Below are 6000 nucleotides of genomic sequence, written 5' to 3'. Positions count from 1 at the left end.
CATTTTAGCAGCTGAGCAGAGGGGAAGCAGAATGAGGAAGAGAATACGTCCCTTAGTGTTTGAGCAGTCAAGTGAACGGGTTATGTGTTACTTGCAACTGTTAACAACAATAGGGTACTGTTGATATTACCGGAGTCTGTGATATTTTCAGAGATCTGAAAGTGACGTTTTATTTTCAGCAGCTGAAATACATCATTTGAATTGCTTGTACTTTCCCATGTAGTAAAATTGTTGATAACAAAGAGGGAATAATCAGCTTTTCATGGGATTTCAACCATTAGTATTTGAACATTCAAATAAATTTGTTTGTGAGCTTTCCAGCATTGGTGGTGCACTGCTGGCATTGTATGCCATTGTATGCTGTGAGAAAGCTGGGGAGGGCTTGAACTGGGCAGGGGAGAATGGCATCAAATCTCTGTCTGTGCAGCAGCCTTAAACTATTTTATAACCCAGTTAAAGAACTGCTTTAGACAATCGTAATCTGTGTCTATACCTGTCATGGCTTGGTCACAGACACACAAACTATATTTTAGACATACTTTAACCCTGATCACAGTACTGAGCAGTTATTGCATTTTATATCATTACTTTCATGTGCATAAGTGTTCTTCATATCCGTATAGGTGGCGTGTCAAGTTGTTCAGACTGACTGCAGTTTATACTTGAGGTTATCTCATATTTATACTCATGTTTATGCTTGAGGTGATATCATCTCTGTCTCATGTGAGACGCCACCTGCAGTACTGTGTTCAGCTCTGGGACCCTGAGCACAAAAGGGATGTGGACCTGCCCGAGCAAGTCCATGGGGAGGCCACAAAGATGGTCAGAAGGCTGGAGCACCTCTCCTATGAAGACAGGCTGAGGGAGTTTGGCTTGCTCAGCCTGAAGAAGAGAAGGCTCTGGGGAGACCTTAGAGCTGCCTTCCAATACATAAAGGGGGCCTACAAGAAATCTGGAGAGAGGCTTTTTACAAGGGCATGTAGTGGTAGGACAAGGGGTGATGGCTTTAAACTGAAAGAGGGTAGATTTAGATTAGACATTAGGAAGAAATTATATACTGTAAGGGTGGTGAGACACTGGAACAGGTTGCCCGGAGAAGCTGTGGCTGCCCCATCCCTGGAAGTGTTCAAGGCCAGGTTGGATGGGGCTTCGAGCAGCCTGGTCTAGTGAAAGGTGTCCCTGCCCTTCTCCAGGCTGAACAAGCCAAACTCTCTCAGTCTGTCTTCAGCCTGTTATCCTCCTTGAATTGAGGAGGTTGCTGAAAAGGATCAGATAGCTGGAAGACCTTCACCTATAGGGAGAGACATCCCCTTGTTTCCTGTGAGCTAGACCAGTAGACCTTCACTGCAGTCACTGATCTTGATACAGAAGATTTAAATGCTTCCCATGCACCCATATGTTTTGTTTTGGTTTTAATCATAGTTACACATTACAGATTTCTTTTTTCAGTGCTGAAATTGTCTTGAAAGGTGCCTGTCCACTTGCAGCTGCTTGCTCTCCTACTTCAACTTTTTCCAAAGCCACAATAGCCATGCTTGGCAGGTGGTACAGCTAGGGCACTTTTTTTTGCTTCTTTTTTTTTAACCTAGATCACTGTAGAGAGCTGGCACATCCTTGTGATGGTTCCTGAGCACAGTGTAGGGCAAAGAACTATAATGGGGAGTGGAAACTGGTAGGGATGGGATTTTTTGGGAATTGATTTTGTTACCAAATCAAATGGAACATGTAACCAGCACTCTAAGAAAAAGAAAGGTGAGAGGCCATTTCTCATATAAGCTGCGCTCAAGCAATGTTAATTTTAGGCTTCAGCATTCAGACACTCTCAAAATTTCTTAGGCTGAAGGCTCATGAATTTCAAGAAGTCATAGAGGTTTTTGGTATGTCAGCACAACATGCAGCACCAGCTCCCATGTTGCAAACTCCCCTTCTTATGTATGTGTCTCTTTGGGTTTCTTTATCATCCCTGTATGAGATTCTGAACAATCAGAAATTTTCACAGAAAGCTAAGTGACTCATTCAGCCGTCATGGAAATATCCACAGCTTCCTGCCCTGAGCAGTGCTGCTGGAGAGTTGCCTATGATTCATGCTGGGCGTGGTCCCAAAATCATCAAAAGTATTGCTAGAACTGTAAAAAATGGCAAGTTATTGTTGGTGCATGAACCCTGCCAAAGGCAGAACTGAGGAAGCTGGGGCTCAGCTACTGTCGAGTCAGCCTGACCTTGTTGTCATCAGCAGAACAATCCCATTTTACACCAGCTGACAGCCTCATCACAGATATCAGATTGTAAACCCAAATGAGATAGGATTAGAAGCGATCACTGCAAGTTACTGCTTTGTGCAGGACAATTGGGGGGCTCAGAGATGGATGTGCCTAGGTAGCATGGAAAGAAGCAGAGACAAATTAGGCAGCAGAGACATAAAGACATCAACTAGGCAAAATTATCAAGATAATATATCTGCATATTACTGAGGTTTACTTTAATTTGTTGAACAGCAGTTTATTTTATAAAAATGTTGTTTGGCAGGCAGGGATATTCACTGTCTCGTTGGCTGATCCGGTTCTTTGCAGAAAGAGATTATTCTGTCTGCCTTTTTCAGATTCATTTTCTGTTTAGTATGGAAACGGTCACCCTGGATCTGTGTTAATCCATCATCTAGTTGGACAAGATGAAGATCTAAATGAACCGAAGACAAAAAAAAAGACAAATTGCAGCGGGCATGTAACAAGCCCCTCTTCTTTCTGTTAAATCTCTGTTAATAACGTGTGAAGGAGTGACAACAAAGAGCTTCTGTCCTCTTTATAAAAGCCCTTAAGGGCAGAGGCAAGCTATAAGAAACTATTCTTTTGCTAACGATTGCTGAATTACTGAGAAAGCTCAGTGTTAAAAATCCACGACAAGGATCTTGTACATGGAAAGGAAGTATTTCCTCGGATGACTTTCTAATGACTGTCAAACATTTGCAGCTATCAGACAAAAGGAAGCATTGTAATGACAAGGCACAAGCAGACTAATGCTAGTGCTGTGGTTACATCTACCGGTTGGGTAGCTGCAAGTTGCAAGCACTCGAGTGGTCCCACAAACAAATTAAAAATTGACTTCGATTCTGAGTTTTCTTTACTTCACTCTTCCTATTTGTTTCTGGGGGGTTTTGTTTTGTTTTGTTTTGTTTTTTGTTTTTCTCAAGGGTAGATCAATTGACCAGGATTTCACTAGAAAGATCTTAGAGCCTTTCATCCACATGTAAATCTTCTCCTGAGTTATATAAAAGTCTTTTTCATACCAGTAAAGAAATTCACCTTTTCAAGATCCTCGGGTTTCTATGTCACCATAACTCTTTCTTCATCTTAAACCATACCCGTTAATATATGTGCTATATGTAAAACTTAGTGGCTAGAAGAATATTTTTGTTTAGACCCAGCTATATATTTTCTCAAATATGAGGCTGAAAAAGAACAAAAGATTCATGCTTCAATAATTACAACATATATAACAACCTCATCACATAGTCCACAATTGAACTCTCATAATAATAATTTTTTATAGTCATATTTTGGCAATAACCCAGAACATTAATAACTAAATATTGGGGAGGAAAGATCATTCGTGCAGCTCATATTGCAAGCTAGACTCAAACAGGTGTTATACACTTTTTTTCAGTACTGTGATAGCAACAACAGAATGACTTTTTGGGATGGCACAACAAAAGACTTAGAAATGAGCGTATAGGAGTGTCTAAATGTGTAACAGAGGAATAAGTGTGTTTACTAGTGGAGCTTGCCAAGTTGTATACCAAAAAATATTTCTTGTTGAAAGCTCCGTGTACATTGGGATTTATTTTTTGGTTCGTTGGGGTTTTTTTCCCCCAGCATAACTTATTTGAAAGGCTCTGTAGGCATAATTTTCAGTACGGATCTGGTCTATGATAGAAAGTTTTTCTGTCAGTGTGAGATCCCAGCTGAGCTGGGGAAAAAAATAATCACACGCCCTAAACTCATATATATGTCCACACAAAATGCAGCTCTAATTTTGGCTTATCTAGTGTCATTAAAGTAGGTGTGGTAGATAGATACACTGATGGAAAAACCGATTTAGTATCTTGTTTTACTAAAATAGCTCTGCCAGCAGAGCAAATTCACAGTTTTTTCAGTGGAAACAAGTTCATAATGCAGCTAATTATGAAGCATTCACTGTAAGAAAAGTGAATATAGACTGTATTACTATTCAAGGATATGTGCCTTGAAAAGCAACATGCCTAAAAGCACTAAGGAGTTTCAATGAATGGTGAATTATCTATGAGCTCCTCACATACTGCTGTGATTAAAAGGGCTCATGTAAGTCTCGAACACATGAACTGTGAACTACAAAATAAGAAAGGATTACATCAAACACTAAAGAAATGTTGAAGATCTACCAGAGCTAAGATAATATGTTTAGTAGTAAGGATGATTAATCATAACAAGAGCCTAACAAGAGATGTGATACTATCTCAGTAATTCAAAATATGTCATAGACTACCAGGTTGGAAAGGACCTCAAGGATGATCTGCTCCAAATTTTCCTGGCAAAAGCACAGTCTAGACAAGATGATCTACCTTGTCCAGCTGAATCTTAAACTTACTTTTCCACAACACATCTGCTTCTCTAGGATGAGGCTGTGGGAAACTGTACCAAAAGCCTTAGAGAAATCCAGGTAGCCAGGGTCCATGGCTTGCCCTGCATCAACCAAGCAGGTTACTTTGTCATAGAAGGTGATCAGGTTTGTCAAGCATGATTTGCCCTTGGTGAACCCATGCTGGCTTTTCCTGTTCACATGCTTCATTTGACTTGTGATAGCACCCAGGAAGATTCGTTCCACAACTTTCCTGGGTACTAAAGTAGGACTGATAGGTGTATAATTTCCTGAATCCTCCTTTAAGCCCTTCTTGTAGATCAGGGTGACATATATATATATACACACACATATATATATTCTTATAAGAACAGAGTTTTTTTAGCTAAAATATATATTTTAGTTAAAAAAAAAAAACAAAACAAGCAACCTTCTTACACAAGTCAAAACATAGCTCTTTGCATCTAGCCTTAGAAATGGAACTGAACACCAGCACAGTAGAAGTGAACTACCTACTTTCCAGGCTGAAATGGTACCTCTTACAGTTTTCAAAAAATCCAGTAAGGGGTGAGATATATCTGCCTTAATTATAGATGGCTAAAAATTAGATAGCTAAGTCTGAGTTATCCATTCAAGCTTCCAAGTATGACCAATGGTGAGAAACAAGCATCAAAAGAAGGTGTTTATTTCAGCTGAAATATAAATCTAAGGCAGATCAGACGAATTGTCTCTGGAGGTGACTCTTCCTTTTACTGTGAAGGGAACCTGAAGGATTAGTTTCCAATTTTTAGGCAAGTTCATTAGAGCAGATGAGTCCCTTCAGAGGGGTAGATTTGGCAGAGTGAAGGGCTTCAAGATTTTACATTTATTTGTCTTAGCTTTCCTTAAAGGATATCTTATGCTCTCATCAATAAGGAAGATACACAAAGATATATTTTTTCATAGTAACTTGCACTGATTGCAACCATTCACCTCCCATTGCAACAGTATCTACATCACAAACCCACATTCATAATTTTCTCTCTGTGAGTGACACAGACACTGAGAATTAAAGACTTGATTTAAATCCCATTAAAATGGGAGAGATTTGCATGGACTTTAATGGGATTTAGACTGAGTGCAGAGGAGTCTGAATGCTGAACTGCTGTCAGGTTTGAAGTACAGGGGGTATTAAAGGGCAAACTAATAACGCTTCTGTTAAATGTTAAGTACCCATTCTTCAGAGAGACTTACCAAACTGGTCGTTCAGTCTCATTCAGGATGACTAAAGTAACTCAGTTAGCAATAAACAAAATTATTAATACAATTGCTAGTTGTCTTCATGTCTTCTAATCTTCGTTACATTCCAATAAGTGTACGACAGTGTTTAAGACATGATGTGTTTACTAG

General features: G+C 39.5%; 1 protein-coding gene across 1 annotated transcript in view; it reads right to left on the bottom strand.

The window, feature by feature from the left end:
- Positions 1-1395: 1395 nt before the first annotated feature.
- Positions 1396-6000, bottom strand: part of EDNRB (endothelin receptor type B) — a 38984-nt gene continuing 34379 nt past the window's right edge. The window contains exon 8 of the mRNA XM_030477053.1: positions 1396-2676. The gene's annotated coding sequence lies outside the window, so the exon portion shown is untranslated. The remainder of the gene's footprint in view (positions 2677-6000) is intronic.

This window comes from Strigops habroptila, chromosome 2 (assembly GCF_004027225.2).
Source record: "Strigops habroptila isolate Jane chromosome 2, bStrHab1.2.pri, whole genome shotgun sequence".
In the NCBI taxonomy this organism is placed as follows: Eukaryota; Metazoa; Chordata; class Aves; order Psittaciformes; family Psittacidae; genus Strigops; species Strigops habroptila.
Note: the sequence above shows the minus strand (reverse complement) of the source record. Positions and strands in the feature narration are given on the sequence as shown.